The following is an 11128-nucleotide window of genomic DNA, read 5'->3' as shown; positions in this document are numbered from 1 at the left end:
ATGCAAGTGCTTGTATCCTGCTAGTTATCCAGCATACTTTGAACTCCTTTGTCTTTCATGGTAATCATTTTCCTAGGAACTGCTCTGCCAAGCAAGTCCATCTCCAACTCACTGAGTCTAGATAAAGGACAAAGTTCAACCATTGGAACGGACATGGGGATGCCATTTGTGGCTTTCATATAAGTTCCCAAGTGTGTTCAATGTGTTCATCCTAACTTTTGCCTTATGGTGTCCAAGTGGTCATCCCTGAAATCATGTGACTAAAAGTTTGATTATACAGACTGAGTACATTATATTTATGTATGCAGTTGCGCGCGCACACACACACACACACACACACACACACACACACACACAGAGTCACACAAACATGCACAAAAAGCACATACACATACCACCACTAATAACAAAGACAACAGTAGCAGCAACAGCAATTACAGAAAAAGATGCCAGGAGTTTGAAAGATTGTGGTACAGCCGAGGGCTTGGAGGGAGAAAAGAAAGAGGAGGAAAGATGTTATAATCTCAAAAAAGCAATAACTAGTGCATATCAAATGTAGAGACTCTATGATCTGACTGTGTTTGCAAAAGTAGCAGGAGTCCCTGGGACACTGAAGAGCAGGTAATTCATTTCTGTCACACTTGTATGGTATTATTTATCACCAAAGTTTTGTTTACTTAATATGTACTCTCTAATAAACTTTCTTCTTAGTGTACAAATTGTGCTCTTTTGCATTCCTTTTCAAAAGTCTTCAGTGGATTCCCAGAATAAAGTTTAAAAAAAAACTGATCATTCCTTTCTTTTTGTGTGGGCACAGTGAACTTCATTGATGGTATTCAAGAGAGTAGGGAGGGCTCCCTAGGCCCCTTTTGTTATTATGGGGGTCTAGGATGAAAATTGTGACGGAGATGCTCAGCATTAGGGGCTGAGTTGGGATGGGGACTCTTCAGCAACTACAGGCCTCTATCTTTCTCTCAGTATCTTTGCTGGAGTGGGTGGTTCATGGCTTCTTACTCCTTTGAAACTACGTAGGCCAGGAGGTCCACCACTTTCTTGCTGTAGCTGTATTCATTGTCATAACATGAAATGAACTTTACAAAGTTGTCATTGAGAGCAATGCCAGCCCCAGCATCAAAGTTGGGAGACTGGGAGTTGCTGTTGAAGTCGCAGGAGACAACCTGGTCCTCAGTATAGCCCAGGATGCCCCTTAGTGGGTTCTCAGATGTCTGCATGACCACCTTCTTGATGTCATCATACTTGGCAAGTTTCTCCAGGCAGCATGTCAGATCCACAACGGATACATTTGGGATAGAAAAATGGAAGGCTATGCCATTCAGCTCTGGGATGACCTTGCCCACAGCCTTGGCAGCACCAGTGGATGCAGAGATGACGTTCTGGGCTGCCCCAAGACCATCATACCACAGCTTTCCAGAAGGGCCATTCACACTCTTCTGAGTGGCAGTGATGGCATGGACTGTGGTCATGAGCCCTTGCACAATGCCAAAATTGTCATGGATGACCTTGGCCAAGGGGGAATTAAGCAGTTGGTGGTACAGGATGCATTACTGACAATCTTGAGCAAGTTATCCTATTTCTCATGGTTCATATACTTCACAAACATGGGGTCATTGGCAGAAGGGATAGAAATAATGACCCTTTGGCCCCACCCTTCAAATGAGCCCCAGCCTTCTCCATGGTGATGAAGACACCAGTAGACTCCCCAACATACTCAGCACCAGCATCACCCCATTTGATATTAGAGGAATATCGCTTCTGGAAGATGGCAATGTGCTTCCCATTGATGACAAGGTAGTTCCCATTCTCAGTCTTGACTGTGCCATTGTATTTGCCATGGACAGAGTCATACTGGAACATGCAGATCATGTAGTTGATGTCAATGAAGGGGTTATTGATGGCAATAATCTCCACTTTGCCAGACACAGAGAAGGCAGCTCTGGTAACCAATCACCCAATACTGCCAAATCTGTTCACACTGACCTTCACTATCTTCTCTATAGGACAAGACTGACACTGCACAGAAGATGCGGCTGTCTCTGGAACAGGGATGAGCAGAGAGCTGATCATAACTTTCATATGTTTATATTTCTGCTCCTCTATTATGCAACACATAAAAATAAAAGTGTTTGATTTGCTAACTCTTGACATCTTTATGGTTTTGTGTCATTTATTTATCTCTTTAATTTCCTATTATTTTTGAACACATATTGATTCTTCACATCTGATCATCTACTGTCGACACTGTCCTCATGACCTAAACATTTAATCTCTTTCTTATAACAACAAAAATGCTTTTAAACAAAACTAGTAACCACCATCCTGTATCATAGCATATATGGCATGTGTAATTTCTGTTCGTGTGATAGTGAAGAACACAGAATTATTTCTTATCTGACTCAGTATTCTTAGCATAGAATTGATTTTCCAGTAGAACAGGGTTTCTCATAGCCAGTGAGATACACTTGAGAAACTACATCGATGTCTAAGCAACGGTAGCCTCGATATTAATGGTGTCAGGAAACCAGTATCAACATAAGAACGAATGAAATGAGAGCAATTTTTGGCATTTAGTACAAAAGTTCCTCAAAAGAGATTACTTCTTAGTGTACCCCCCAGAATCTTTGAAGTGCAGAGTAGTAAGCATAGGAGAAATACGTCAAACTGTAAACACAGGGCTGAATAGGAGTCCGATATCCAAACAAATATGAACTGACAACTGATATTTCTTCAACTAAACCACTGCTTAGGAAAGCACACACAGAAGCTAAAAAAACAAACAAAAACATACAAAAATGTAATCTCTAGCCATAGGAGGAGTGATAAAGAAGAACATTTAGACTACATATTATTTCATTTGGAATGGCTATCATTAAGATAATAAACAAACACAAATAAACAAAGAAAAAATGTTGGTAAGTTTCCAGGGGTTAAAAGAAATTTTATGCACTGTGGATGAGAAAGCATATCATTCCCCAGTAAAGGAATTATGTATGAGGAATCTATACAGATTCATCAAAAAACAAATACTATTTGTTTACAGTATACCAAAAGGGTGTACATAACAGAACAAATCAAAATCAGTTGTCATGTCACTGGATAAAGAAAATATATACAGATATATGTTACAAAACATGATCCAGAAGAACAAAATTGTGTCATTTTCAAGAAAATATATGAAACAGGAGATACCACGTTAGATGAAATAAGCTAGATTCAGAAGGCAAGAATGTCTTGATTTTTCTCATATGTACAATATAAGCACATACACATAAAAACACACACAGATATAGATGACGAACTATTTGAACAGTATAGGTATCAAAAGAAGAGATGGAGAGAAAGAGATGATAATAAGGATCAGTATCATTCAAGCCATGTTATAGGAAGGTGTTATATTATGCAATCAGTATACAGTAAAAAATAACAGAAAACACACAATTCTCTGGAATAGATAATCTTGAAGTTTGACTAAAATGTTTGTAAAATTCATTGTATCAATGACATTTGGCTTAGAGTTTCAAGTTATATAATTGTAGAAATATTTACAATTAAGGAGTTCTTTCTACTAGTAGGCTTACTAAAAGGAAATAGTGCTTTTGCACAATTAAATATTTTTAAAGACTATGTATAATTATATATACTATAAATACATTCATAAAAATATATAAAATGACTATGTCTTGATTCATTTAGAAGGAAGATTATTAAGATAACAAATGAACAAAGAAAACATCTTGGTAAGTGTGTAGCTGTAAAAATTATGTGTAGTATACCAGTATGAATTGTGTGTGTGTGTGTGTGTGTGTGTGTGTGTGTGTGTGTGTGTGTCCTCACTAGATTATGTCAGGTAAAGTAAAACAAATGGAAGGTAGACTGTATTGTCAAATATATTTTACTGTTTAATGTTCAAGTTATATAGTTGATGACTCTTTTTCTGTGCCATTAATGATGTTCACGATGTTGCTTGCAGAAACTGAGATTTTGTTGAAATGACCAAGCTGCCATATGATAACTTAAGAATATAAATTTTCTTTCTGTATAAATTAGCTTAACTAATTATTTCATAATCATCTGGAGTACTTACTGTACCATTGTTACTTGTAAATATTTTGTAGGATACTCAGATAAGTAGACAACTAGAAATTTTCAGAATGATGGCTTCATTAATTCTTTTCCCATAATGCATATGCATTTTGGCAAAGAACATGTGAGAAACAAGTGTGACAATGCGATTCACTTTTGACAAATCCTTTTTGTAATATACAGATTATTATTACAAACTGAATTTCTTTATACTTAACAGTCTTTGATATGAAATGATAGTATAATTTTCTAGTATTAACATTATCAAGAAATTGCATAATGTCTCTGATTACTTAGGAAAATAACAGTGTCATAAATGGCAATTACTAAACTGTAACTCAATTTCAACACGGAGAAAAGGCTTCAAATCTGGTGACATTTCAGGAGAGGAACAGCTTCTTATAGCACACTGTGGCGAGACACTGCACCATAGATTGTAAATGTAGGGACACTGGTGGAGACGAGCAGATTTGTCACTCTAGGCTGACATCAATTTTTTTGTGGAGTTCTCTAAATTCAGTTAATATCGAAAAAAATCACCATAACCAAATTTGCACTAATAATTTTGGATTAATTTATCAAACAAAAATGAGCAGAAGGGACTGGATTTTATGGATCATCTAAGAGTAAATGATCCTCTTGATGTGAAACTCATGAATTGGTTATAGCAGATGAATATGTTAGGAAATAAAATATGCCCTGTATGATATTTCCGACATCACTATAGTTCTATTTCTAGCTTAATTGATTAATTAACTGATTCATTGGAAATATACTGAAAGTGTAATGTGAACCTATCTACACTATGCTTTAAGAATAACATACACCAACATATTGCCATGCTTTAGAAAATCTAGGGAGAAATACCTTCTCTGGCAATTATCATCTCTAAAGGAGACTGATGTCACATGCAAATTAAGACTATTCAATTACTTGATAAACAGATTAATTCGAGTGACTAGGTAGAGTGTCAGGCATCCCCCAGGGACAGTGGCAAACTGTAGATTAGGAGTAAGGAGCTCTGTCACACCTATGCTTAGAGAAGTGGTGAGACAGAGAATGCCCTTCCTAGGCTAGACATCTCACAATGGTTAAAAGACATCTGTAATCTACTTTCCTGTCCTCTCTCTTCTACTTGTATGCCCAAAGCCTAACTAGTCAAATCATAGTTCAAATCACTAGGAATAGAAGGTCCTTTAAGTGAGCCAGGTACTGAAACCTCAAAAGACACGGTACCAAAGGATTGGAAGGAGGGGCAACAAAAAATGGATGCCCATCTAGAGCAGGGCTTACATCAAGTTTACGGATAATAGAACTAAAAAAGGCCTAGGTGTAATTGGGAAGAATCATAGTTCAAAACAGTCCTGCTTGGTTCCCCATGCTTTTCTACCTTTTGCTGGTATGCAATGATTAGCCCCCTCTGAGAAGAACTGCAACATATTAGGAAGCTGCATTACAGAGACCGAGACCGAGGAAATGCAGTGCTGTTGACAAGAGAAGGAAAGGTGGACTGCCTGGCCTTTGACCTTGGAGCATCAAAGGTAATGAAAGGGGAGTCATTAGTTCTTCTCACCTTTCAGTTGGCTAACATTTGCTCTCTGCTCCACAGAAGACTGTAGGAGGCTGGCACAGGAACATGACGTAAAGAAAGAGGCTATTCACTTAAAGACATTGGTTGCAGCAACACATCAAGTTCCTAGATTCCATTTGTGCTTTGCTGCAGCATTTATAGAGAATGCTCTTTGGTCCTACCAATCTTTTGATTACAGAAAGTATTGGGGTGGGTTATTCATTTAGATTTGATGTCTTTACAGATCTCTATTGTATTATCTATCCGTGCAAATATTGCTTCCATTTTCTATAATTTTTCACTCTTTTGACTCTGAAGCACCATAAAAATTCTAATTTGGTCATATGACAAAGCTCAAAAATATCAGAAAGCCCTTTAGAAAGCATAAAACCCAAATTTTCATTCAGCCTTGCATATGTGGAAAATTCTATAAAACTCAAGTATCAGCATTCACACACAATGAAGGATGCCACCCTTCATTTGTAAACCACTTATGTTACCCTACCGACTCGTTTCCCATTTCCTGTCCTTGCTACAAAGAACAGTTTAATAACTCTGATCTCTGACCCATGATTGTAGAGACTGAAAAGCTAACTTGATATAATTGGGTGTGTTTTCTTGTTGGGAAGGCATCAGTTTATGCTCAGAACTCGGAAGAATATATTTAGTAGTTCTTAGCAAGGTTAGATAGAATAAGCCCCACAGGTGATCTCATCAGGATCAGGATTCTGAGTCACTTTTTCCATTAGCTGGGGACATTTTTAACAGTTCTGGCAGCTGGTGCATGGAGGAAAAAAAACATTGCAGTTCTTTTACTAGGGAGAAGTTTAATTGATTCTAAATCTGAATGAGCTCCTATTTCTATGGCACATCTGTCTGGGTGGCACAAGATGTATGCACTTTGAACATGTTAAACATTTTCAGTTTCATAAAACTATCTCAACAAGGTGTCTAGTGAATTTTTAATATTTCTTCTGAACTGTTTAATTTCTAAATATGCCCACATACAAAGTCAGGCATTATTTATTATCAAATCTGAAGTCTTCCTTCTGAACTTTGTGTTCACTCAGGATGCTCTTTTGTTTTTCACTGGTTGCTTTGAGAATTTTATAAACTTACACAAATCTTCCTGACATTAAATAACAATGAACAGTAGTCTATTATTAGCAATATGATTGGACCTGGGTTTAAAACAGGGTGGTGCTCTATAGTCTAAAAGGTGTCATCCTTCTGGTTCTGGGATTGTAGATCTTCATCTCCATGCAGGTGCAGATCTGTAATCTTGGCTAAGATTTTTAAAAGATACTTTTGTGGAAGAAGAATATTATTTTGAATATATACAGAAAAAGTGTCCATATGTATCTGAGGAGTTAGATTCTGGTGCGCTATATTTGTTCTCAGTCAGTCTTTTCCCTTCTTAAAAGCAAGACATACATCATCTGTATTAAGGTTCTCTAGAAAAATGATATGGTGTGTGTGCGTGCGTGCATGTGCGTGTGTGCGTGTGCATGTGTGTGTGCATACATGCACATCTGTATGAATGATGATTCACTAAAAGAACTAGCTCAGTTGACTCTGGAGGACTATGATATCCTGCTTTCTACTCTATCTGCAAATTGTACTGTGAGGAAAGAGAGTGGTATAATTCAGTGCAGCTCTGTGGGACTGTGGATTAGAAACTATTACTATATGTTTCAGAGGCCTGAGAGCTAGGAGCTTGGATGTTCACATTTAGAGTCTATGTTGCAGCTCAAAAAGATGCCATTTACCCTTCTTACACCTTTACGTTTTATAGATTCTCAATGGACAATATACTTACTCATGTTCATGAGGATAATCTTTTCCCTCAGTTGATTAGATCAAATGCTTGTCTTTCAAAGAGTATAGATACCCCAGAAATAGTACTACCGTTAAAGTATACATTCATTTACTCTGTCAAGTTGACATGGCATTAATCATCACATCTTCTTCGTGCTAGGTACACACAGAGCAGACTCCATTAAACAGTTATTTGCCTCTACATTTTGGCAGTACAAAATGTGCCATGGGAATTAATTTGACCACAGAGCAAAACTGCTGTGCTATGTGGACAGAAATCAATGATTTACTAAATGGATCAGCCATTGTCTTTTCCCTAGCAGTATGTTCTAGAACTGAGCTATTTCTTTGACCAGTATGCTTTCTATAAAAACACAAGAGGCAAAGAAGGATCACGATTCCCATGGTGCCAAACAGCAGTCATGATAACCTTAAACTAATAAAGACGCTGGGCATTGAAAGTGTGATCTAGAAAAATCTTTTGATTAAAAGAATTTTCTTTAAAGACTCTTCTCCTTTTACACTTCTTTTTTTTTTTTTGGTTCTTTTTTTTCGGAGCTGGGGACTGAACCCAGGGCCTTGTGCTTCCTAGGTAAGCGCTCTACCACTGAGCTAAATCCCCAGCTCCTACACTTCTTAAAACATGTAATAACTACAGGGGAACAATGAGAGTGATTCCACTGAGATGCTAAATCAAATGGGTCAGCATTCCAAGAAGTAATTTCATCTCCATCAGGGCAATTAATGAGAAAAACAAAATCAACATATGTCCTGTGGTTCAAACACATAAGGGGCTGTTTATATAAAACAGAAAGTGAATATTTCATCCTATGACTTTTATGGTGTTACCATACAGCTCACTGTGACTGGTATGATATGAGCATACCTATTTCAACATGGGGATACAACCATTCTTCTAAGTCACAGGATGGGTTCCTTTTCTTTCCATCAGCTGTCTTCAAGTCGCTTCCAGCTAATGTCAAATATCCTTGTTTTATGAGAACTTCTCCCAATTTATCTTGGGCATTTTAATAACAAGCACAATTTGTAAGGCAGCATCTTACTCTTTTCACTTCTTCATGATGTGTTTCAGTGTGGTTAGCTCATCCTCCCAACTACCCTTGACCCACAGAGAACTAGGGTAAAATATTGATCATCAAAGCCTCGAAACCAAAGTGTTCTATTGCAACATCACCGAGGAATGTACATTAGGAAAGAATTGCTAGAAGCTTTTAAGTTGTCAGAGAAGACAGGATCCACATAGATAAATTACTAAGGCTTATTTTTTCTTTTCTTTCTTCTTCTTTCTTTTAAAAAAGTTTTGGCAAAATGTTATCATAAATGTACTAGGTAATAAAAACCTAATAATTTATAAAGCAACACCCTGATTTATGTTGGGGTTCTTTTATCCATCATTTGGTAATGTGAATATGTCTTAACTCATTCAGGTTTCCCATGCCAAGTGTCTGTTTGTTGTATACTATCCTTTATTTGATTAATTAGTTATGTATATTTACAATATTTTATTGAAATTTTTTGGTAGTATAATATCATATGACAAATTTGCTATCTGAATGCTCATATAGAAATAACTTTCAATATAGTACCAAAAGATTTGGACATATGGGAAAGAGTAATGAATTAAGCTGGTAATGTCAATATGTACTTTATTATTTTTTAAATAACATTGATGTATTTTGTAGCCCTTTTTGTAATCTAGGGATAATTCCAAGAACTTTACATATGTTATTTTTTAAGCTTTAAAAAACTAAGTCTACAATTATTATGTATTTTTTATACATTTCTACATAGAAAATTAATTCCAGAACAGGCAGGCTGTATAGAGGTACCTTGTCTACATATAAATAAATAAATAAATAAATAAATAAATAAATAAACAAACAAACAAACAAACAAGCAGGAGAGGTTACTCTGTGGTTACATATGGGAGCTGCTTTAGCAACTGCTCTTCTAGAAGATCTAGGTGGTATTCCCAGCACAACAGTCTGTAACTCCAGTTCCAGAGGATAACAATATTATTTCTGGCCTCAACAGGCAAGTTTGCACTTGACAGATTGACATGTAGGCACACCACTCACACACCTAAAAAACACACACACACACACACACACACACACACACTAAATTAGAAATGAAGACAAGAAAACCAAATTAAAGTGATTTCAAAAAAATCTACCAACACATAAAACTGGAATATAAGGATTATTACTTTATCAGTGATTGCCTAGTTACTTGGGTTGGTGAATGACTTTTTCATTTGTTACTAAAAGCAGATCAGCAGGATTAACAGCATACATTTTTAATTATGAAACCGAGGAGAAGGATTTCTGTGAATTTGAGGCAAACTCTGTCTGCCTAAGGGGTTACAAAAGCTTTCTGTTAATACATAGGCAACTATTACCAATATTTTAGAATATATTATTAATAAAATATGCAATATCATTAGTATGACTATCAGCAACACTGCAATAAGCAAGGTCCTTCTCAGTTATGATTTTGTTTTGTTGGTTTGCTGTTTTTAATGCATTGATGGATAGCAACAAGCTATATCATATTACACTTCTATAAGACTAGACACCTCCTTTTCTAATAAGGGTTTAAAGGCAACCCATAGGGGGAGTCAGAGACAGTTCTTGCTCCCACTGTTAGGAATCCCACCAAGACCAAGCTACACAACTCTAACATACGTGAGGAAGGCCTAGGTCAGGCCCATTAAGGCTCTCTAGTTGCCAGTTCAGTCTGTGCGAGCCCCTAGGAACCCAGGTTAGTTGATTTTGTGGGTTTTCTCATGGTGTTCTTGACCCCTGCCCCCTGGCTCCTATAATCCATCTGCCTCCTTTCTGCAGTATTTGTGGAGCTCGGCCTAACGTTTGACTGTGGATCTCTGGATCTATTTTCTTCAGTTGCTGAATGAAGCCTCTCGGATGATAGTTGACCTAGGCACCAAACTCTGAGTATAGGAGAATATCATTATTCATTTCATATTCATTGTTTTGTTTGTCTGATCATATTTGTTTCTTTCTAGGTCTATCTAGCCTTTGTGTCTTGATCTTCCAGGCAATGTCGGGGGTGAGCTCCTTCTTATAGCATGGGTCTCAAGCTGGACTACTCACTGGTTGGCTATTCGCTGTACACAATTCCTGTACCACCTTCACGCGGGCACATCTTGTAGTCAAGACAAATTGTTGAAGGTAATGTGACTGCGTTAGTGTGCCAATGCAACCACTGAAAATCTTTCCTGGTTATAGGAGATGGCTGGTTCATGCTCTGTATCCCACATTGCTAGGAGTCTTATCTAGGGTAACCTTCATAGATTTCTGGAAGTTTCCATGCACTAGATTTTTAGTTTTTTTCTGTACGATGCTTCCTGATTCCAGTTGTCTCCCTCCACCCTCAACCCCACCCAACACACGATCCCTCCTGTCTCCTCCAACCCCCTACTCACGGTGTCTATTTTATTTTTCCTTCCCAGGAAGATTCATATGTCTCCATCTTGAGCCTTACTTGGCACTTATCTTCTGTAGGTCCATTTTTATAGCATGTTTATCTTTTACTTTACAGCTAATATTGACTTATATGTGAGTACATATCATGTTTGTCTTTCTGGATGTCGGTCAC

General features: G+C 37.2%; 1 pseudogene; it reads right to left on the bottom strand.

The window, feature by feature from the left end:
- Nucleotides 1-1010: 1010 nt before the first annotated feature.
- Nucleotides 1011-2085, bottom strand: LOC147995458 (glyceraldehyde-3-phosphate dehydrogenase pseudogene; annotated as a pseudogene).
- Between the last annotated feature and the right edge of the window lie 9043 nt (nt 2086-11128).

This window comes from Rattus norvegicus, chromosome 3 (assembly GCF_021556685.1).
Source record: "Rattus norvegicus strain SHRSP/BbbUtx chromosome 3, alternate assembly SHRSP_T2T, whole genome shotgun sequence".
NCBI lineage: Eukaryota > Metazoa > Chordata > Mammalia > Rodentia > Muridae > Rattus > Rattus norvegicus.
This window is presented reverse-complemented; position numbering and strand designations above follow the sequence as displayed.